Consider the following 25,524-nt stretch of genomic DNA (forward strand, 5'->3'; position numbering starts at 1 on the left):
TTATAAAATATTAAGCTTCGATGTACAATTTTACATAAACAAAGCAATTTTATGATTGAAAACTATTTTTGTCTGCCTACAAACCTAATATGAATTGTCATTTCTCACATTAGAAACGTGTGCCATGATGTCCGATTGTAGCAGAAACTACAATTACAATTTGACGTACAGCTTCCATTTAGCAAACATTAATGAACACAACATAATATAGTTTTAGTGAAATCTCTTCGTGAAACATATAAAGGGTTGAGTGTGCGCGTCGCGTCGTCGCTCAAAGCTCGCCACAATATTTATCGGCGGCGCTGTATCAATGCGGCACAAAGCGACGCCGGAAGCCCACCTCGCCGCGTCGCGACAACATTTCGCGGCGCAATACACACGCGGGCGCGAATTCATAACAATTTTATAACTTCCAATCGGGAACTCTTGGAAATTGTGGAAGAGAACGACGTAGGTTTATCGGGACATGGGTTTTAACGTAGCAGCAGGTGCTAATAGTTTGATAACAAACTAAAACGTTATTCAAAACGGCCCCTATTCTTATGTGAGAAGCATAGGAGAGTTAAGCGCGACATAAGGTTGTTCGGTTCCTGGTATGTACGAGAGTACGTGGTTGGTACGAGCTTATTGGATATGGTAACAAAATAGACGAACAATATGATTGTTAGTCTTCTTTTGGAGTTCGAAAAGGTGGATATAAAATTCATCATAATTTACCATGCATCACTTGACTATTTATGCAAGGTAAATCCGTGAGTATAATAAGTGAATAAGTTTGTTGAGTATTAAATTTTACCTGCGTATAATCTGGTCTGACATGGACGTTTAAATAAATGTATGTAATCGCTTAAGTTCATTACTTGGCGCAGCGCTGTTATCTGGCCCATTGTTGACTGCCTCTATCACTGGATTCCTTTTCACACAGAGCCTTTGACGCCGCTCTTTGTTTGCCACAAGATCAGAATGAGACGCCCAAGCTTGAACCGATGCGTAACATCCATTGGGTATCTCTGATTGTCGTAGTTTTATACTATTTTTAATATTTCTTGTCTCACAGGAATACTAGAGCATCCCGTGTTCTCGAGACTTATTCGAAAGTTTTGTGGTTTTTCTTTGCGCTTTACCCATCGATTTTGTACATGTTGTTTTCAAAAGTTTTGGCGAAGATTTTTTTGATGGGCTCCGTTTTTACAATAACATCTGACTAAGTAGTAGAAAAATAAAACTTGACTTAACCTAATTTCATGAAAATTGTGTTAACCACAAGCATGATGTGCTTTAACAACATTGCTGTTCCGTGGACAATGCAATTTTAGTTAATTCGATCGCTGCGCGCGCGACAGGCGCGGCGCGGGGCGGCCGGCGACCGCGCGAGGCGCCGCGCGCCGGCCTCGCTCGCCCGCCGAATATTAAACTAATTATGAACAAACCGACCAAGCCACAACACAAATTAAGCGTTCCACTCCATTAGGACAACTAAATATTCTTACATAATACGGGGATACAAGTTCAAAAAAGAATTAAAAAAAAATGCTCATTTAATAGCGATGCTTTTCTTAAGGTTTTCCTTGACGTATGTTAAATTATACGATTGTAAGAAATATTCTAAGCTTATAAACTTATTTCGAACCAAAGTAGATTTAAAAACATTCGTGTGAAATACTGCACTCGTAAATGTTTTCCAATTTTTCTGTTTGTTTGTTGAACTTGAGATATCGGAATGAGATTTTAAAGAGACCTCCCTCCCTCAACCCCTTCCTGTAAGGAGTTTTTAATAAAAAAAATGATGAAAGCCGAGGTCGGGGAGTCGCGGGTGGAGGGCACTCGACGGCTCAATACAGGCGATAGGTATCAAAGGAGGCCGATTTAATACGAAGGAATGATTTAATTACAAAGTCGCAACACGATCCGCTCTCTACTCCGCGACACGACGCGCACACCGGCACACCGTCTTGTTAGGAACCCTGTATACGACATGCGAATACTCTTTTACTTAATTAAAATGTTGCGACGCTACACTACATAGTACATAGGTAATACTACTTCTCAGGTAAAGTAGATATTAAATACGAAATTTATTATGTGCCAGTGTTATTTAAATTCCTTTTACTTTCTGTGAAAAGTTCATTAATGTTCTCTGTATGTAGTTTGATAGTTAGCTTACAAAGTCACGTATTTGGCGCCGCCCTGTGTACTTTTTAACTAATATCGTGTCATAAAGGCAACTCGGTCATAACTTTATTTCAGCTGAAATTATTTTTAGTAGAGTCGTCTAAAAAGTTGTTTCGTGTATACATACCCTAAAAGAAAAAGCCTGAACTTCAAAGGGAGATATAAATGAGAATGTTCACTCCTTTATGTAAGGACCTGCTGAATTTTTTATAGATGCCTCCGCCGGTTTGGTGTATAGAGTGCCTAATGAGTTGTCTTTGACGACTTAAAACTTTGTACGTCGAAATATATTTTGTCTCTGGCCCACATACGGGGAAGATTGCAACATTTATTTGGAAATAAAATAAGGATGGTTTATGCCGTACAAACAATGCGAACGTATTCTTACCTATCATTAAGTCAAAGCAAAGCTTTTAAAGGACAAATACAAAGAAATTAATAAAGCCTGAGCGGCTCTTTGTCTACGCTTAAAGCCAATTCTCTGTATTAAAAGGATTCCACTACTCTAGTAACACCAATTTTTGTTGCTTCAGGGTTGTTCATTGCTTTGAGTATTGAGCCAGTGCCTTCAAAAGTATTATTAAATACTTCTCCTTGGCATAGGATTAATAGAATAAATCTATTTTCAAACAAAAATCTATAATAAATATTTTCATTGTTTATCACGAGTGTGATGCTGTGGCAATGGATTCACATTTATTACCCCGATACGTCAAGTTCAATTAGTGGTTAACTTTTCCTACAGACCAATTCTTTGTATTTCTTGTCTTTCCTGTCAATATCGCATCTATCTTTTATAAATTAATTTCTCTTCAAGATGTTCACAGTAAAGCTAATGGTCTGTTATATTTTTGCCTGCATGGCTCACAAATTCTCTTATTCGTAATTACACGTTTATGATTATAATCCAATTAAGCTCACAAAATTATGGCAACCCTGAATCAGTTGTTCGGGCGTCGGCGTGCTTCAAAGGGGAATTTATTATTTAAAGTGAAAGTTATTGAGTTTCGCTAAGGTTAAGTGAGCCTTTTGACTCGCTGGCCCCGTCTATGGAATGGGAGTGGTATGAGGAAATGGTGTCTGCTTCCTCTTTGTATGCTTTTTAATGTCTTTAAATTATCACTATTCTATATTTTCTTGAAGATTATCATAATTTTCTTAATTAGCGGTAAGATGGTAAGTATGGGCGATATTAAGGGGTAGGAACTTAACAATGGGCCGTGTCGAGAAGTACCGTTTTCTGTATCGAGCCCTTGACCCGTCAGCCGTCTAACGAGGGTCTCTTAAGGTGTTTGTCGAGGCTCTTAGCCATTATGTGATTAGCTCATTGATAGAAGAAGATTATTTATACAATGGTTGTAAAGCAATCCCACGTGTTGGTAATCTGTTCTTTCGATCCTTACCAAAATTTAACTGAAGTCCCGAGACCTCTTTAGGTCTTGATATTGCTTCTGTTAGGGTTTACATCGTGGTTATTTGCATTTCGTTTATTGTTTGTAGTTCAAAACTGCCCCAATCCGCCACCAATTTTGTACTTCTTTTATGTCACCGTTAGCCTCAAGTACTTTTTAAATAATGCACGTTCCGACTGCTGTCTGTCATAAGCAAATGACAGGCTTGAAGAATGTGACAGCGAAATCCGCTGTAAACTTAATGAGTATGTAGTTCACCTTTGATGTATTTCTTTTCAAGAGCTCTAAGAATTACTGTTTTAATATTGTTACAGAAATACATCGAGTAGATTGTACCTTGTATACACTTAATATCACATGACGAATCGGTTGAACACGCAACCACGAATAATGCGATTAGTTCTAATAAAAAAATTGATCCATATTATAAATCACAGGCTTTGTTTTTACGAGTTAGTGTAGTGTATAAAATACTTTTATTACAATAGCCAAGTAATTCCATACTGAGTTACACGGAAACTGGAACTGCATAATACAGAAAACGCTTAAAAAGGACGCTCTTTGAACTTTTCTCGGAAGCTTGCTGATATTACGTACATATGACAAGTTATATTTGATTGTAAATGTAAATAATAATGAAGGTTCAGTATCTCCCAGTTGATTACGCCCACCTGACACTGAACTAGACAAAGTTGGATTAGTTTCGGCTCATCATGCTGCCAGTTCAGCACTCCAGCCTGGTTCCGATAACTTTCATAATATCCACCCGAGAATTGTCACTACATAAACATAATAAGGCACTTGACAGGCTCTTTGTGTAAACGAAATCAGTGGGCATCGGCATTTATGTAATTACATTTACATCTGTGCTCATATTCCAGTTAAATTAATTAAACCGAAATTAATGATTATCGTGTTCAAAATTAATTATAAAATCCTTTAATATGAAAATTTTATGTGTGACATTAATACAACAATAAACCAAACTATTTCTGTCCTCTTACAGCGAGTGCCGTAGATTAACTAAACCCTAGACACGTAAGAAACAAGCCAAAAATTCGATATTTTTCATGAACATTTGGAATAAAAATACGAGGACGCGAAGATATATCTTGAGGCACTTGAAATCACGGCTTGAACACAACAATGCAATTTAGGATAGATGTCTACCGGCCCGCTTGCTGCATTATGTAGATTGTAGGCACCAGCTCGCGAGCCGCGTCTCGCCTCCGAGCCCGCCATAAACCGAATTTATCACATCGAGCATTGCCTATTCAATCTCGCGGTAACATCTGCCTGATGGATACAAAAAAGTACGACGGGCTTCGAAAAGAAGGTGCAATTGTGTTTTTCGTAAGTAACAGCTATTATTGACAGTGTATGGATACAGTTCCATTGAATTTTAGTAATAAGAGTTAAATTAGATCTGTTAGAAACAGTTGGTATTCATGATTAGCTGATTTGGCCAATATAAGAGAATTGTTTGGTAAATGGTGACCTAAGCACAAACAGATTACCTCGTATTGGTTGACCCAATTCGATAAGAACCGTCATGCCACGAAGACGATAATTATGATGTATTTTTGCGTAAGCTGATTTTTGGGCAAAAGTCATCATTGCTTCCGGAAACATACAATTAGATTTACTTAGCACAGTTAGCACGATAGTAACAAGAAGCTACCCTGCATATAAGATAAAACGCTTAACTAACAAGACTCAACCTACGGTTTTTTTTCTTTATAATTCTATTAGGAAGGGTCGCACGTACGTTCACGTAGCGAAGGTCAAGCCGCCTTTAAAATAGTGCAATTTCTCCGTCAAAATAGCCGGACATCGCTAGAGATGATTATAATCAAATAGAATATGGATTAATTAAGTTTTATATGATAGATTAAGTTAAACTATTTTTGTTCTTACGTTACGTTCATATAAATTTTAAAATTTAACACGGGTAAAAATAATACTTTTGTTTTTAAGATCAGTATCTATCAGTGTTGGTAATCTAAATGAACATACATATATTTAAAATGATCTCACAATTGTTATCAAATCTTTTTAAAATTAATTAAAACAGAATTATCGATGGCTGAAAATGTGCGCTCATAGGGTTTAACATACCGTTATCTCTTATCGAATCAACAAAACAATAACAAATCAATAAAAACAGTACTCCAATGAATATCAGTGGCTACACCTCTTACGCGCTATTTATTTTTCTTTTACGAAAATCGGGCGGCTTTTACCAAAGGATTAAAAGTCAAAACATTGCCTATGCATTCAAAGGACGCCGCTGTTGGCAGCAAACTTTTATGAACTTTAGGAATATAACTAGATCACACTAGGTATGACGTTTAATAATCTGTCGTGTAACCATGCCATGGGTAACCTGATATACGAGTATGGTTTGCTTTTCATGATTTGTCACGAAACAGCAAAAATATCATTAAAAAATATACATCCATACATATTATAATATCCTCTTTATTGACCTGACGGGGTTTATGTTTTAATATACAATAATGTATAAACAAGCAACGAACATAAGTTTGAATTAGCAATTATTTTTCTGTTATCGGCCAACATTTTGTTCCTGTTTTCAGTCTTTCTTTTATTCTTCTCCTTATTTCTTATATTTAATTACCTTTAATTTAATCTTTTATTTAACACGATTCCCAGGATCTTAATACTTGCAAATACACTTAAAAGTAGAATCAAATACAATTAGATAAAATTCATATTCTTTAAAGAGAAAGCCACACTAGATTGTCGCAAATATATCCAAAAACTTCAGTTACCGTATTACTCGTCGCATTCGCATTGATAGCTGATATAGGCAAGATCGCATTCCTTGAATTGACTTAGCTGAGCGGAGTGCGGCCCGCCCAAATTACTATTTCAATCTGTGCTGCGGCCGCGCCGCCGAAGAAATATCTCGGAGACAATCTCAGCCTCGATTTATTGCGATTTACTTAGCTGATATACAAGATTTTATTGTTGCTGTGAGACGAATTATCAAAATGTAGAGTCACTTTTAAGTATTTCATTTTCTTAGCAATATTAGAGGTTGTTTTAATATATCGTAATAAGTTTTTCTGTGTCGAGATCAAAAATATTGATGATAGATTTAGGTGAATTCTTCGAATCTATGAATAGACCTTTGAAGTAATTTTTATTTATAAAGAAGAAAGAAAAACTGAAAAAGTAATTCGACTGACTTTTTTAGGATTCCCAATCCAAAGGGTAACAACGGAACAGAACTGAGGTTCTGTCGGTCTGTCTGTTCATCCGTCCGTCACCAAGCTATATCTCATGATTCGTGATAGCTAGAAGCTAGAGTTGATATTTACACAGATGATGTATTACTGCTGCCTCAATTACTATAGATCGAGATTAAGCATAGGTTATAACATCCATATTTTTTTGGGTTAATAGATTTGAATACTCACAAATATATTTGTCACACAACCGATATCTTAAGCCTATTTATACAAAACCCTCAGTGTCACAAATTAGGCTCGCACTTGACCACTTTTTTATACGTAAGTACATTAAATCTGTCAAACAATATGCACTCAAATATTTTTCTTTGAAGTTTTTTGTTTTTTATCCGACCAAACGCACTTTTTAGATTTTTTCTGGAAATTCGGGACGTACTCAGAACATTTTGCAGTGTAAAATTACGCCGAATTGTTCTAGATTCAATTTGTCATGAAGTAACAATGTTTGACGTATATTTTATTAAAGCAAAGGGATATTGATATTAAATTCATGGACAAGTTGATAATAAGAAAAGCGTCTCGCCTAAAGGATACTCTTTTACATCAAACGGAATGCACTAGTGCCAGGGCTGACAAACACGCTTTCTATGCTTTTATTTTTGTTATGTCGAGTAAACCAGTTGTCTTAATCAATTTGAGAGTTTTACAAAAGTCGAAATAGTAGAAGAAGTTTAGTTGTAAAATAAAAATATACGAACTTTAAGATATCATTAAAAAAAGATCAGGAAATTAAGTAACCTCCAGCAATCTGTGGAGGTTAACTCCTACTTACTGAAACCACATTTGCCTTACCAAGGTGTCCAGTAAAAACGCTGTTAAATGTATTACCAGATAATTTGGCACAAATTATATAGTTGGTCATTACAACTGCGATTTTCTGTATTACTTGCTTTTCGCCCGCGGCTTCGCCTGCGTCGAGGTCGGTTATATCGCGTTTCCAAGAGAACTCTTCAAAAGTCCGGGATAAAAACTATCCTATGTTCTTTCTCAATGTCAAGTCTATATCTGTACCAAATTTCATTAAAACTAGTTCAGTGGTTTAGACGTGAAAGCGTAACAGACACTACTTTTGCATTTATAATATTAGTTAGAATTATATCTTTTGAATTGAAATGAAGTTTTATGTCACCATACGGGTAGCCTTTCCTCAGGCTGTCATGTCGTGTGTAGTCTCAAATAAGTCACCATCACTTAATGTAATGTCCAGTTTGCGTCAACCCTGAGTGACAATTCGGCTGAAGGACGGCGCAAGATGAAAGGCCGCGCGCTTGTGTACGGCACAACAAAGCGCTTTGTCTCCTCGCGCCCCTTGCGTTAACTTTGACTCGTGCCTCCAACCACCGGCGACGCCAATTGGTCGCTTCGGACGCGGGACTACCCGATTTATTCGCTTGCATGATTAACTTGCCGTTTTATGGTACACCTCACAGGCTCACACATTCAAGGGCCTTAGGTTTGGAAAAACGGATTTAAAAAAATGATCCTATTTTGATATTTCTTTAACTTCTACGATAAGTTTAAGTATAGTTTAGTTTTCCTGGAAAGTCTAATAATTTATTTTAACTTTAAGTATGCTTCAATGATATTTTGCAATTTTTTTAAGTTATAATCCTGGGGCTCTGAGGAATGATAATTCTCATATACCTAATGCTTTTATTTTCATGGACAATACTCCTACGAGTTTGTATAAAAACTCTATTTATAAATTGTGTTTCTATTTGTCTTTCATTAAATACTGCTGCACTTACCCTTTTGTGTCCCACGTTGGGCGCCAATAAAACGCATAAAAAGCGGAAAAATTGACATTGTATGAAAGCTTTAATTCGAACCGTATGCTTGATGATGATAGCGCGCGTACAAAGAGAACAGAAGTAATAAAGGGGTGTCGAGTGTTCACAAGCGACGCAGCCCCGACCCGCCCCAACAAACAGCGGCCGATACTGCACGCTGCCGCCGCCGTGCCGCTTTGACGATACATTAACGACTTTACGGGTGACCTGACAAACTGTCATGTGCATTTTACTTAAAACTCGTAACTCGGCAATTTACATGGAGACAGGCGCACGTACCGTACGCACACGACGAGGATGGTATGGGGAGATCCCAGCAGCTCTCCAGCTGACAGGTTATCGTTCCAATGTTCAGAGGTCAAAGCGGTTTAATCGCAAAGAGACAACTCAAAGTGGAGCGTGCAAATTTGAGGCCGGGCAGGAACAATAAAAGTGCAGGTGGACCGCGGCCGCCCCGCGCCTCCTCGCTCACATCAAAGGGGAGCCCGCGATACCATACAAAAGCCCTAATGAGACAAACCCGTGGCGTAATCGAGGCGACGGAAAAAGATGAGGCCCGAGAGGTACGAGGCAAATTTTAATAATTGTCAAAGCGGCGGCGCCGATCAAACGCGAGGGGGTGCCGCCTGCCCCGCGCCGGCTCCCTCCCCCTCCCACGCCGCCTCGCGCTCGCACCTGTGACGTGTGCTCACCGCGGGCCTCATTAGCGCTACTGATCTAATGCGACTTCGAACTTCGCCAGCGACGTCTAATTAAACTTAAACAGAATTTCAATTTTACGACTGAAATTTTAATACTTAAAGCCTTAGCCACGGAGGTTCCGCAAAGGAGGCGCGTTCAAAGGCAGCGCCGTGCACGTTTTCGCAGATATTAAATGTGTTGACAATTTAATTTTTCATTTCCTTTAGGCGGCGGCGGAGGCGGGGGCGGGCGCCTCCCGGCCGCGGGACGCCGCTCCTTTGACGTCGCGATATTGTCTTTGTGCGGCGCGTGGGGTGAGGCGGGCCCGGCCGACGGAGACTTTGTCGCAATACAATGTGTATCAATAAAACTTAGGATTGGCTTTTAGTGGTTGCACTTACGCTTTGTGAGGCGGCGCTCACCCTTTGACATTATATGTGGGGCGCGGGCGTGCGCGAGTGTGCGGCGTGCCAGTGTGGGCGACTGTGTCGGGAGCGGAGTAATAATGCAGGGCAGACGAGCTGGCGCCGCCGCCCGTGCACCACACACGTGCGCTTTATTAATAACAGCGATCGCGGCATCGGCGTACGACAACACCCGGCCCGCGCCCGCAGCCCGAGGGCTTCATAAGCTGACGGTGCACCAGACCAACTTAATCATTTCCTCATTTATATTGAACTACGAATGCTTACTATCAATTGGATCTGGTACTTTGAACATCATATTTTTGGTGTTTAAGGTTTACTTACAGTCCGACCCAAATTAGAGTCTGTTAATACATAAGAAATAGTATTTTTTTACAAAAAAAGGCTGAACACACCTATCGGTCCCTCAGTGAGAGAACTATTAATCAGATGCTATCTGAAAATAACTCATACTTTGCTTTGTTTAATTTCTTTACCTATACCAAGTACTGCACTTGTCCTAGTCTTAAAGTAAAGCTTCTTTTTGTATTATATCTGATCTGCTGCAGTTGTTTTACAAAGAGATGCGTAGAATTTTCAAAGCGCTTTATTACAGCGGAAAAAAATAGTGGAACTTTTAGCCTTTGAGCGTAACTGACCCGGTAATGTATTATTGGGATTGCATTCAGCTCCGGCCGTAGCATGCATGTGGAAAATATCATCCGGCCCGGGCCGAGGGGTCCTTTGCGAGCCCACAACGCTTGCTCGACTGACCATAAAAAGTATCCACATTTTTGTAATAAAATTACCTGTTTTAAAAGGACGTTACTACCGAGATTAAGGCGCAGAGCGATGTAGTTAGTTGCCGGCGGCTGATCAAAGGGCCCGCTAGTCCAATCACAGGGCTCGGATTCGCCTGGCACCGCCCACTTTTAAGGCCACGTGCGGCGCGCGCACCACTGTTTGCCAAATTCTGACAGTTACTCGTCGGCAGTCGCGGGTGGCGCAGCGTCTATCGCTTTTCACAAATTTTCCGCGTTACGATCGCGCACTTACAAAACTATTTCAACTTTGTAAAATCTATGTGTTGTGTGTAAATTAAATTTAAGAATATTGATTATAATCAGTGTTTACTATAAGTAATTGATGTAGTATTGTGTAATCAGTGTCAGTGTTAAATAAGTTCGTACATTATTGGATTGTTCGATAAATATCTTGGATTAAACTTTGTACAGGTAGTAATTTGAACTTTTTAGAAGTACTAACCAGTGAAGTAACAAAAGGTCACTTATCGCACGGTGCGGTGCCGGCATCCCTCTTCGGTCGGTGGTGGGCAAGTTTTTTGTCAAGCGTAGAGTCGTTGTTTGAAATTTATTTGAATGCGTCTATTGTTTCCTACTTTACTCTGTAGTCCTTGTCCGACAATATTGTTTTGTTACTTTATATTGTATGGATTTATTGTAGTTGCTCTCGCTTTAGTGGCACTTTTGATGTTTTGTTCATTAAATTGTATTGTTTCTATTAAATTAGTTGTTATAGTTATAGCTTAAATGTTTAGTCCTTGATTGCTTCTATATGCTGTTAGTTTCTTTTCATAAAGCTTCGTATAGATTGTTGTTAGTATTGTACAATATATGTATATTGTTTCGATGATGTTGACATATTTATACTTGCCTTCATATATTTAACAAACAATTACCCCAGCAATAACATAGTACGCACGTTAATTGTAAGGCATACTTGACGCGGAACCTTGTTCTTTAGTAAAAGACATCAACGCGTCTTGAGTGCGTGCGCTCCAACGAAAACGTCTTGTAATAATTCAAAGATATTAAATCTAATGTCTGAAAATTTATTTTTTCATTTACATCTGAAAGTGTTACTTTAGGATATATTAAGATTTTTGATGAAGATCTAAGTTAATAATATTCTTAACCTGTATTCAGATTAAGTGAAACTACACATTCACGTGGCAAATAAAATATGAAATGTAAAAATGCAATTACATTTTATGAACATACTTATTAGTTCAACCACATCAAAGTACAAAAGCAAATAAATTTCTATTATAATATCGCAGGTAGATGCTAATGCATACAAAATTAAATCGTTTCGTCGTTTCTGAAAGTTCATTGAAACAACACTCGGCATGTGATTAGGAGCGCGACGCTCACCTGCGAGGCGACGGCGAGCCGGAGCGCTTCAAACTTGAATAAAATATGTCATTAGCTACATTATCGTGTTACCGTAAATTATACAAAAAACCCTCCATGAAAGCGTAATGCTAAAAGCTGCTGAAAGGGTGCGCACGCGGCGCGGCGGCGACGTCTTTATAACTCAGCAAAAGGATCGCTGTGTGCTAATTTCCAAACTCGGTTTCGCACAGATAAGGCTAGAGCCGGGAGGTGTCTTTGATGTAGCCGCCCGGCCCTCTGACTCCGGGGGTGAGAGCTTTCAATGAAAGGATTTTTTTCATCTTCTTTCCCTTTGTACTTAATTTAAATTTCGTTTATATCAATGCTACGAGTTTCCTTTGGGTGTGTTTTCTCTTTTACTTTGTCGCGTTTATCCTCTCCAATTTGTAATATTCGAGTTCGCTTTGTAATTAAATTTAGTGTTCGTAATCTGTTCTCTCTAATTTTTTTCTGTGCCGAACTCCGCCGACTGCCGGTGTAATTGCAATTTATAAATTAGGTGTCTCTTTGATTTCGAGTGTTTCTTAGAAGCGCTTATATTTCGAGATTTGATTATATTTTTTCGTTTTGTACTATACCTTTGATGTTTCTGGAACCTTTAATATCTAGCGCTTACATACTTGTCTAATAAATATCGCTGTTTTACTTTGTGCTCGCGAACTTAATCATTGTGTAGCGGCTCAAAGGCAAATTGAAACGTATAACGTATTTAAAGTTATCTCTATCACTCGTTAACTTAGTTTACTGTCAAAGGGTTCTAAGCGGTCTTGTAATTGTTTGTTACCTTCTTTAAATATAAAACGAGTTAGCTTTTAGCCTTTGAGTAGTTTTGGCTTTAAGCTCAAACTATAGAATTGGGGTTTTGAATAGGTATTAGTTATGCGATATTAAAATTTTAATTTACTCATTATCGACACCAATTTGAAAAAAAAATAGGTAACAAATATTAATTTAAAATGCAATATAATGTATCCGTTAAACGGCGTTTATCGCCAACATTCCAAGTTGCCAAAGATAGGTAGTAATCGCAATTTAGGTATTATTTGAGTGTTGCATATTTCCTTTATAGAGCTCTGTTGCGGCAAAGCGCACAAAGTAGCTTCTGTCTGCCACCTCCCGTATTAACATGACAAGGGCACTAGTTAAAAGACATCTCGATTTAAACATCAAACGTCTGTCGAACGTCTTTGATGTGGATCGGGTCATTGATATAAGGAAATTTAGTGTCATACGCTTCTTATTTATATCGGGGCATAAGTTTCATTGAAATACTACGCTATTTAATAATTTTAAGAATTTAATGTACCTCTAAAAGTTTTGGCAAAAGGATGCAATTCGCCGAATAATTTCAGAATTCCGAAACAATAGTCGTCATGTTACGTAGTAATGTAATGAGTATGTTTGCGCGCGATACGTTCGAGTTGTTCCTGTGTATTGTAAAGGCGTCGCTACACAAAGAGTTGTCGCGGGGAGCGGCGGCGGCGTGCAACACGGAGCGTTTCCCGGCGCCGCGCCGCGCACCGCCCGCCGCCGACGCCGCGCACAAAGGCACCACTTTGCGGACTCGTCTTTGACTTAGACGAGTGTGCGACCCAACATTAATAACCTACTAATAGCTCCCCGCCTTCACAACCCTGTCCAGACTACGCTGAATTGATATGAGATTATGTCTCCTCCTCTAACTAATTTAGCTGCATCACAAATCTACCCTCACAGTGATAGAGCTGTGGTTATTTCTCCATTCGCAATACATGTGAATGCGCGTGCTCGACTCTACAATATTAATTTTACACGGGTCTTTTATCGCGAACAAAACACTCGTAGATTCAATTTTTCGCATAATTTTATTAGTGACAGTTTAATTAGCGCAGCTTTCATCGGGCCCGCTTTGATATTGTGAACGTTTCAAATAGATTTCACAAGAAGCACTTTCAAAGAGAGCACCCCTAATAAGCACTGAAGAGTCCTCGCACGTGTTTATCAAAGACAGCCTTTCGTTACTCACCGTCTGAATGGCCTCAAAAGAAACTCGTGTAAAATGCTCTACAAAGTGCCGTATCAAAGGAAAGGCGGGCGCAAATATCTGTTTCGTAAACTAGTAAAAACGGAGCTCTCAAAGGTACTGCGTACTCGCGGCAAATTAGGCGGAGTTAAATACAAGCGCCGCTCTCACAAATGTATAACTTTGAAAGTGACTCGTCGCTCATTATTTATGTAAGTCGCCGTAATCGTCAAACGGCGGGAGTGTTTTATTTGGGCCGGTCCGAGCGTCCACCAGCAGCCGCGCCAGCCGCCGCCGCCGGTTTGCTCCGCGCCTGTTCTCGCCGGCCGCGAACACCGGCCGCGCGGCGCTCGGCGCGCGAGCTCGCCTCACATGTGTATCCATTTAATGCTCAATTCCCATATAATTTAACTTTGCGATCAAAGCGAAATTTTGCAAAGAGCTTCCCGGCGGCGGGAGGCGGGTGCGAGCGGGACGCACACATTGGAGTTCTCGAGATCAAATGCTGGGCCAAATTAGTCACTCTCCGTCTCTCTATCTCAAAGCCGATCCGTAGCAAAGTTTGCGCGAAGATGACATCAAAAGGAAACCACACACTGGGGAGGCGCCGCCCGCGCCCGGCGCCCCCGGCCCCATACTTAAATCCGCCGTGTCTCTGGCTGTCTTATTGACACGCGACTGACAACTCGCAAGTCGCCAACGCCGCCGACTGTTTCAAACTCACTCCGCTTTACCAGACTTATTTAGTTAATTAATACGGAATGTCCTATCAACTTGTAACTCCCGCAAGGCTGGCACACACTAACGCGGCTCAACTCTAAGGAAACTTTAATCACATGGGTATGTTTGTGAGTAACGTACGTACTTGTACACACTAACCGTGTTGTCAATCCCTTTAATTAAACGACACTAAGTTTCTTTGGACTTCAGAAGCGAACGGGCTGTAGGTAATACTATTTCGAGATTGTAATTAATTTTAAATTCATCAAGTTACATTAGTGATGCGATGCTCACTAGTTTAAAGAACACTCAAACCAAATTTTAAAAAGAGACAAACAATATAGTGTTTGATTTCAAATTCAATTTATTTTTGTTATATATCGGACAAAAAGCACCGCATAGGTTTCTCAAAGTTCGGAAGCCTTAAAAACAAGTTTCGAACTTATAACAAACTCGAATTTCTCAACACAAAAGCTGGCAATTGTATTCTTATTTCTTGGAAACTGCGTTTTTTTAACGTTTCATAACGTTTTGCTTGGACATATTGCTAACAATATGAAAGCTAACGTTACTTAGAGCATGTTGGTATATGTTTAAATTTTATACGTTTAAAATTAACAAACGACAACTTAGAGGAGTACTTAAAATAACTACAATTTTACAAATCAAAATAAATTTTAATATTATCGTTATCATAAATGTTCATACGATAAATATTCACAACGTTTAACTTAAACTTCGTATATATATCTTTATAAAACCTCCCTAAATGTGAATAAAATCACGCAGCCTCCATAACTCGTCGGCAAAACGTTTATTAACAAGCCCACATATAAAAAAACACATTGGAATTTTGAAATCCAACACAAGTCACAAGTTATCGCCGAGCGCAGGGGTGTTGGCATTGTGCGCAGGAGTTTACGACGCACGGCCCCGCTTCCACGAACTGGAACCTTACTGATGCCAATACCAATAGATACCATTTCCAAATAAGTATTTACAACTTTACAACACTCGTCATAAAGTTTAAAATTCAAATTTTTAACCTCACCGAGGTCCCTCGGTCGTGCGCCTGCGCCTACCTAAGACGCTGTCCCTGAATGACGTCACTCGCCTTAATGTTTGCCGTAGCTCCCCTTTAATTGAACTATAGTGTAGTCTTCGTTATTTAATCTCTCGTCGTTGTTTTAGGATGCCTGTATACTCTTTAACGATAACCCGTTGATTGTCAAGATGTTAAACAAAAAATTGTGGGCATTAGGAAATATCTTTAAGCGGTTTAAATGAAACCAGGTTCACAAAAAAATCCTTTTGATTTATCCATACTTTTTAAATGTTTTGTAATCGATGCCTTAAACTGCTACTATAATTATGCCACTTATAGCTTATACCACTAGATTATAAAACGTACAATTGAACTATCTGTACCATTGCATACCCAACGGTATGGCGATCGCAATTCAATAATTTAGAATTAAACATCGCTCTCCCTTTCATTTACGACACATCCATCAGCTAGTCTGTGATTTAATACGCCAAGCTGTAACCTCCATTTGGTATTCTGCGCCAGTGCCATCATTCAACTTTTTGTCCTCTATTACTCCTGTAATATGATTATAATTTTCTCGCATCTGCTGTACAGTTTTAAGAAAACAACGAAAAATAAACTTTATTAATAGTTGGTTTAAGGTATGGTTCAGTTCACATAGGTTGATACAATCGGCTTCCATTGAACGAGGACCGGTTTGGATAAGGAATGCCGCAGCGCAGTGTCCGGGCGGCTTTTTGCTTTGGCTGCGTGTGCGCAACCCACGCGAACGGCCCGCCGGCGCCAACGCCGTTTCCCGCCTTTAAGTTTGATGCCTGATAAATGACACGTTGCAAATATTTGATGTACTTCATTTTGTTTAGTTTCTCTCAAACATTCTATCAAAAATAACCTAGTCTTAATCCTTACTTTGCGCTGCGTCCACGACATCAGAGGTAAAAAGTGTTATTTGAACAATGTAAGTTTTGAAATCTTGTTCACTGATATTGTAAAAAAGTCAAGTCGTCAATTAGAATGCAGTTAGCATTCTAAAAAAGTTCATTGAAAATTGAAATCATTATAATGTTAACTTTTGCAATAGTTGCAGTGCGAGCCCTTTAGAACCTTCGCTCTTTTTGAGAATGTTTATTACTTATTGCATATCAAATATGAGGGCGTAGACGAATGGGATGCGTTTCTTCATTATGAAAAACCTTCTGTACTATTTGCCGTAAAAAAAATCCCAAAAATGAATATACAATTAAATTGTTGTAAAGAATGCTTCGATAAAATGAATTGTTGACAGTAACCTGTTGAGATGTTCTTGTACGAGTAATACCCATTCTATATGAGTGGTACTCGACAATAACTATGGAAGGAATGGAACGACGGAATGCGCGCCCAGAATTGTTGGCCGACGCCGAGACTCGATGGCACTGCAAATAATGCTAGATCATCTGCCACCATTAGCTGATTGCCTACTCTACCTGGGATATTAAACTTATTTAAACAGCTTTTTATTTATTAAACTGAGGCAACTGACGCTGTTTGTTGTCAAATTAAGGCTGAAGCAAAAGTTTTTTATGTAGATATGACTAGCTTGTAGGTCTAGTCTTGTGGGTTCGATTCCTACCTAGGACAAATGACTGTGAGATGAGCACGATCATTTGTAATTTATCGTATAGTAAATATGTCTAGTACTCATAAAACAAGCTTTTCTTAGACTGAGACTAGATGGCAGGGTGTGAAAGTTATATAATAAAAAGCAACCTAAATAAAAAAAGTGTTTTGAAAGGGTCCACATCAGACGAGTCCAGCTTGGAAGCAAATAAATAATTAGACGAATAAATTTCGACGGCTTTTGGTACTTGGATTTTTACTCACCCGCAACTATGAGACAAACTTGATATGCCGTTGTTGTTTGTCCTATATTAGTTGCGATTATGCTGTTTTAGCAACCTTAGGTTTCTTAGACCATGAGCCTGATTATTACTAGTTGTAACGGGTCAAGTTTTAGATGGTAATTCCTGGTAGTCATTGTAAAGGCGGATAAACTATTCCATTACAAATTAACCATTTAGAGCACTACTTGACAGATATCTCAACCGGTGATAACATTCACTGGCATTTGAAACGAAATGTAGCGGGGTTCAATACTTATTAACGGGGTTTTTTTTATGTGACACATGACGAATATCATGTCGTGATTGTAGTAAAATACTGTCATCTAAATTTTATTAAATGGATAACGAGTTTTTAGCTTAATATTACATACTAAGTCTGTGTTCATCCTGTGACAAGGCGCTAATTATTCATTATTTCCTTAATGATAGTCATCTGAAGGTAGGTTAAGGTTAAAATGCTTTCATTATAATTTTAAAACCCTGAAGAACCATAAAAAGTTGATTTTCGTGAAGATAATGAAAATCAAAACGTTTTTTCGATCATCAACATTTTTACACGAAAATTGAAACCCTGATTATTACCATTAAATAGCGTATCGTAATTAGTAAGTAATTCCTGGCGTAATTTGAAATTTTCAGAATTTTCCACTATCATGTACCTACAACTAAGCAAATAATTTTACATAATTCCTTCTACGAATCGTTTCATCAATCGGTACCAGTATTTGTGTTTTAATTAGCAAACACCAGTAGTTAAAATACCAGGAAAATGTGTTCACTTTTCGACTTGAACCTATTTTGTGACAAATTGTAAACCGCTGCCGCTGGTGGTTTTGGAGGCATGTCTATGGCTTCCATCGTCTGGTATTACATATCTACCTTAAATATCGATTGGCGCCCGATGTGGTTGAATAACAAGCGACGCCCGACGACATAACTATAGCTTTGTAGTTATTACTATAGTCGGTACAAATATTATGGTATTGTAGAATTAATTTAGCAGAAAAAATACGCAAAGAATCCAACTTTTATCACACATTCATCTGCATTTCACTTACAATTCGTTGCATACAAACTTTACCTAGAATTTCATCCGTTGAAGTAAATTAAAATATAAATCAATTTCTTAAAACTTCAATATTATTTACTACTGCACAAAGTACTTAGGCGAGTGGACTTCGAAGATTATTAAATTTCTGTGTAAAATAAAATTTATTAAATTACTGCGCTTCTCATTCCCGTCCTTTGAGAAGCCGGTAATAAACATACAGCATAGTTTTGTAATTTCATGCAGTCGCTCGTCGATATTAATTTAGTACTGTGATGGAAACTTCGAGATCCTCATTGACTGGTGAACGTGATTGTGATTATGTGACCATACAAGACTTATGTTTTTTCTCTTTTGTTACAGGATGATATTCTCCTCATATACGGCACCATTCAGCTAAGATTTAAAGGTAAGAGGGGATAATTTTGATTTTCAGACATATTGGATCTGTTTGACCTTTAAGCAAATTCATTAGTCTCAGGTTGTTATATTCTTTGATATATACTGAAGTTCAGGAAAACGAAATTACTTACTAAAAAGATATATAAAAGGAAAATAAATAATTCCACATATTACTGGTTTTACCGATATTGAATGATTGGTTTGCAACGATAGCCGTATTGTTACCTATAGCTCCCGATTTATTTCATACCTCCTACATGTAATCCGTCGCGTCGACAATCTGTTAAACTGCGGATTTATTTCGTTAACAACATAATAACGAGTTATTTCGCTTTTGTGATGAAAGCACAATCGGGAATTGCTCCACATTCGGTCTTCAACCTTACGTGTTCGAAAATAAGGTATAGCGAGCAGGTGTGCGGCGAACGAGCGCGGTGCTGACTCGATGCTTTGAGTCACAATAGTAAAGCCTTCAATTTACCAATGAGTTATTACTTTTCCCTTTACTATTTTCTTTTGATAAAACCACTAGAAGAGCAATATTTCACATTGAAACCGTGCGTAATGCTCAAGTAAGTATTAGCTTCACCTTTTCAAGCTTGCCACTCAAGAACAATTATAAATTATATGATGCAAAAATATTATGCCTACCACTGAAGCACCTCTTAAATTGAAAACCAATCCAGCGATCAGTACCTACTGGCGAACCACCGAGCACTCGTGTATCCAATATTTTACATACAATAATTTAATTACCTTTGCGACTCCAAAACTACCGATTCCGTAATCCCATTACTTCTACGCGTTTACTCTCAAAAGAGGCAACAGTTTAACGTTAAATCTCGCTTCGAGGCAGTAAAAAAGCGAATTTTTATATTAAACCGGCTCTCGTAGGCTGCATTCACGTGAGGAGGCCCTAGACGGCAAATTAAGTGACATTAGAGGCATAATGCCCGTGGAAGGGAGACGTGAAAGCGGAGTGCTGTTGTGCAACGGTACGCTAGTCCGTGGAGTGCGCCAACAGACGTTCACCACCTGGATGCCGATTAAGCGCTGGAAAATATTGCGGCCGCTTTAAGCACAGCGCTTCTGTTCGCAGGCGCTTTGTTGGCGATTGTGCTTTTCAATATGTGCTTCGGTAATTTAATCGACTAAAACAGTGTGAGAACCTCTTCAAATATTCTCATCCATTCCATCATCCATTCTCATCTCACAACATTTATGAGGACGACCATTAACGAATATATTCCCTTTACCAGATTGGTTTAGAAATATAATCCGATGTCTTTGATCAGAGTATCTGGTAGGTTAATCCTTTAGCAGGTTTAGCTAAGTGCAAGGCTTTCAGTGCTAATTAGGTTTCGATTAATGCATAGGACAGACGTTAATATAGCTGTTTCTAATCTGATTGTAATCGAGACATAGCCTCAGGGTATAGAATCAATAATTATAATACAGGGCACAATTGAAAACATAAGTAAAATCGAAATCCTAGGGTAAAAAGGATTCAAAATAATTTAAATAAGTATCTACGTTTAAAAGTTCACAAGATAGGTAATTATCTGTGGCAGTCGGTCTTAAGCATGAGCGATCTCACAAGGGTTCCCTTTTACTTTTGAGACACGGGACTGAAACGTCAATGAGTTCCTTGGAGTCGCAAATAACATTTATTTTGAATAGTGCAGCAACTTGTCAGTCAGTTGAGTTTCTTGATGAATGCTTTGTTAATGAACATCGGTCTTCATGTAAACTTGATACATATTTCTTTTATATTTAGTGTTTCCATAATTTGTGTACTCGTTATTACTGCCTTCGTCTAAAGGCAACATTGAATGGTAGTTCCATCAAAAGCCTGGCTGTGTTGTGCCAATGCTAAGTACCGTGTGAAACTTTCTTTGAGTTATTTCTATTTACGTTGTGAAAGAAAAGAAAACTCATTTTATGCTCGCATACGATTTTAATTTACTTCCCCTTACTTGATCTTTGTTACAGAGTTAACAGTTACAAATACTGGAGACCCGTATAAAATATCATTGAGTATAATTTTAGTGACATTTGTAAAATACCATAATTATATGAAAAACAGGCAGTGAATAATTCGAAAAATTCCTAGTAATAAAAAAAAACGAAATTGAAGCTGGCCGTGTCATTAAAAAACTCATAAATTGTGTATAGCCCACAAATCTGTTAAGAACGAAAATTAAATGAACCAACAAATGGTTGCGAATTTGTTCATTTTTTTTCTTCATTCGTTTCGAAAGACAATCGGAATAGACGCGTCGGTAACAGAATTACTTTTTTCATCTACAATTCTAACCAATCGGTTGGCAGCTGCGGCGACTTATTTCAAGCATTTTATGAATTGCTTTTTATTCAATTTTATACTCATTTTATTCTCTCATTTACACATTCATAAATAACTTTTGCTTGAAGCAAAATTAAAAAGCTTCTTGAATCAATACCAATGCAACGTATTCCCATAATAAGAGTCTTACATTATAAGCTACGGATAAAGCTTTATGAACTTACATTTTAATTTCCACTTCACCGTTTAATTGAATTATCATGTCTTCATGAGCTTTAATGAGGTTATTCTTTTTAGTTGCTTTACCCCTTCATGTCACCCATTTATTCTGACTTGTCAACCTATATTAAGTTGCAGGACAATAAAACACACTCTCCCGAAGGATGGCTAATTTATAAATCAGTTTAAAATACCAATTTGTCCGTAAGTTAAGTGCTTGACTTATTTAGCGCACTTCATTAGCAACAAGAGTAATGTGGGGAACTAGTGATATATTTAAGCCCAGACTGAAATTTTTGTCTCTGTCTGAAAAGTGACGTACCGAGCGCTGATTTAGAATGTGCAACTGTAGAAGAACGGAGCACATATAGGTATATGGAACTTCTTGAATTAATCAATAATTGAAGTACATATTCTTTTTTAAATTATCGAACTTGACAATGTAAGGCACCATAGTTGACTAGTTTTTTGTACATACTGATAAAGACTCAGTAAGTTAACCCTTAATGTATTCAAAGTGAGAATGTCTTTCTATTTCCTTTGGATATGGCGCCCCTAAACGTATTGTCTCTACAAATAGCATTGTATTTAGCGCTGGCGCCCGGCGACGCATTAATTACGCTATAAATAAGTGCTTTGGGTAAAAAACGGTGATGTGACGTGTAATCGATGTTTTTTAAGCCGCGCGTCTTTTATTGTTATTGAATGGGTTGCTTCTGGCTTCTTATTGATGGCTATATAGGCCATATAAAATGTACTTATTGTTTATTCACGCTCTCGTTCTAGCTAAGTATGCGCTACAGACGGTTAATATTTCTGAAACGGAAATTTCTTTTATACTCTTTAAACAGTTGAAAGCAACATTAAGTGACTGTAATATTTAACGCAGTACATCCTAAATACACTGACTTTAATATTTATTGATATTTTTTTATTATTTGAACCAAAATCTTAAATTATGGTTTGATTAAAAAAGTGTTTTGAAATCGAAATATGTCCGCCATATGAGTATTATTCAAATTCTCTTTTACTATAAAACATTACGTACTGATATTTCGATAAGGAAAAACAAATCTTTTTTAACAGCTACATATTAATTCTGAGAATTATCTTTTTGCAATGATTGCGTTTTTCAACGTAATGTGGAAAGATGAATGAAGGTATTCAGATACATATTGCAAATATGGGATTGGTATTGTACCTACGTTGAATTACGTCAGTATTAAAAAAAAAACGATTTACTGAAACTGTGTATGATCTTATAAAATACTCATAGACAATATGATTTAGTTAAAAAAAGACTTGAAATTTTTAATAATAACATGCAGTGACTGACTAAAAATATAATAATGTAAAAATACAAATCGAATCCACAATTCCTTCGAAGAGATCACAGTATAAAGCACTCTTCGATGGCAGAAACCCAATCACGACACATAATCACATTCAGCAGACATATGGCATGGAGATCAGACATGCACCTCTTATTCTTACGTCTACCTTATTACAAACCACTATACTCGACTATAAAACAAATGTATGAGAAAGTGGGAACACGCCACTAAATTGGAATCAGATCATTCTCTTAGAAATGCAGACGCAAATAAGATTTCATCGTTTTAGTGGATCGGAGTACGGGATTAAGGAGATGTAAGAAAAATGTAGAGACTATGATTTTATAAGTTTACTTTGGTTTTTTGATTTGTTAGTTTGTACTGTTAAATAGCTGAAGGTTTGCACTTAAGAATTACTTCAGCCTATTAGACAAGATCTTGTTCGGAAGTTCTTCAGCCAAACATTCTTAGGGGCTATTTCCATTAGCCGGCCAATACCTTCTCCACTTGCCTCTATTTTAACAGGTTTTACTGTGTGTTACGTCAGTTACTTCTTTCAACAAATTATACTTATATCAAAAACTTTCGTTGTGTTTCTTCTTTTCAAATAGCTTTTGTACGTCCGGGACCTCGAATAAAATGTTTTTTTTTTTAATTTTTCTATTCTTTCTTTCATCGTTTTAACAATCGATAATTGCTTCGCTGCAACCTTTCTCGTTTCGGTTTCTTGTACTTACATATTTTTTATAGCTTCTATTTGTTTTTGTATGCTGTATAAGAAGATTATCAAGATCATGTCTAAATCTAGTTACTATTCAGCTTGTACAGTTAATGTTGAGAATAATCTGAATGTTAAGGCAGATACCGGTCCTTTGAGACGCGCGAAATGTCTATGAATAGAACAAAAAGGATTACTATGGCACCTGTACTCCATGGATTAACGATAAAAGAACAATGTAATTATTACTACTCAATAGATACTGTTATTGGAATTATTCACGTATAACAAATATTGTTTTTATATACCTGTAGTTATATGCGGGCTCATTATGCTTTTGCAGTGTTTCAAGACATTTGGTCTGGTAAATTTACGTCCAGATTAAGATTTGAGGTTTATATAGGCTTTTTGTTTAAAGGTTCTTAATAAATGTTATTTTGTGTTATTACGTACTTATAGTCAAGCCTCTGTTTCTTTTGTCACATACCACATCCTCTCGGTCATCTAAATGAAGACGAAATCCTCTCGATATGGACTTTCATAATCGATAATAATCGATTACCGCTCGCTATAGTCGTCTATCTCAATGGCGTCCATCAAACAGATTTAATAGGATTATATAGTAGCAATTTTCTTATATAAAAGAAAGGAGTTCCGTCCATCCGACGAGGCAACAATGGTGTAATCTGGCACGTCTGCCGGGCAGCAGGACCGAGACTATTGTTGGAAAATATTACCTTGTGCAGCTCCCTGAGAAAATGTGAAATGAGTGTCCCGGGAAATGAGCTAATAAGGATACAATTACCTTTACGGATTATTCCACCCTATTTTATGCTTATCCATGTTAACGATTTTAAAACAGAGTTTCAATCTAAACGTTTAAAACAGAGCGTCTCGTTTTAGAAAATTAAGAGATTATTTGTATTCTCTTTTCTACAAACTCTCATTTCAACACGCATGTTTGTTTGCTTACTGCAAAAAGCGTATCACTGTATATAAATAGTGAAAGTACACGCAGTATTTAATAAAGGTCGCGCTCGCTTTGAACGTTTTTACCAGCGCTATTGACACAAATGTTGGTGTGTAAACCTACATCAATATGTTTGCAAAAGTAGTGTCAGTAAAAATGCCGGTCCTTTTGCACGTCGATAAATAATTTAATGTTTTAAAATGTACTTCGTTTTGCATATCGTACCTAACAGTCGTGATATAATTGATTAAGCTAAGACAAAGCGTGTGTTTGCAGTCCGTACAAAGCAGTAATATCAATAGAGCCGATGTGTTTGACAATGAGCGTCCCTCGGTGAATGTCATTAATGTCATCCGCAGATCTGGCGCGCGCGGCGGGTGGCCGAGCGCCTGCCGCCTGAGCGGTCCTCGCTATGTATATCATTAACAGGTACCGACTATAAAATGATAGCTTATTTTATTGAGTTTTGTTTGTTTGTTCGTTTCGAATGGGGAATTAAAGGGGAGCAGGTACTTAATTGGTGTGCAATTTGTAATTTATACAGGGGTTCGTTATTTTACATTTGTGTTTGTAGATGGTAAACGAATTGCACGATACGTGTTTTTGTCATTTTGCAGTTCATTACTAGAATAGAATCGAATATCCCGTATTTTAATCAATGTTTCGACAATATCCGTCAAACATTACAGCTCCTGTTACTCTAAAACGCGTCAAGCAAAGGCAAACTATATGAAACTTGGGATGGAAGAAGTTTCTATGACGTGTAATATTGCGCGATAAAAGTTAGCCAGTCGACAGTACATGGTAACAAACACATTGATGGCTAAAACGCTTTGTAACAACGTTAGAATGTTGCATCAAATCAGTTACGATACTCTATAGGAGCCATGAAACCCGGGACGTGTGTTAATACTAACTTTATAGGACTACAAAGTTCACTGGT

The 25,524-nt window shown here is 37.8% G+C and overlaps 1 protein-coding gene across 2 annotated transcripts in view; it reads left to right on the forward strand.

Moving 5' to 3' along the window:
* Positions 1-25,524, forward strand: part of LOC113494741 (axin) — a 64,884-nt gene that overhangs the window by 17,091 nt on the left and 22,269 nt on the right. The window contains exon 2 of one of the 2 annotated variants that reach the window (XM_026873184.1): positions 18,997-19,042. The gene's annotated coding sequence lies outside the window, so the exon portion shown is untranslated. Of the gene's footprint in view, positions 1-18,996; positions 19,043-22,905; positions 25,011-25,524 lie in introns of those variants that run through there. The other variant, XM_026873185.1, reaches the window with a different exon arrangement.

Source organism: Trichoplusia ni, chromosome 6 (genome assembly GCF_003590095.1).
Source record: "Trichoplusia ni isolate ovarian cell line Hi5 chromosome 6, tn1, whole genome shotgun sequence".
NCBI classification, from domain to species: domain Eukaryota; kingdom Metazoa; phylum Arthropoda; class Insecta; order Lepidoptera; family Noctuidae; genus Trichoplusia; species Trichoplusia ni.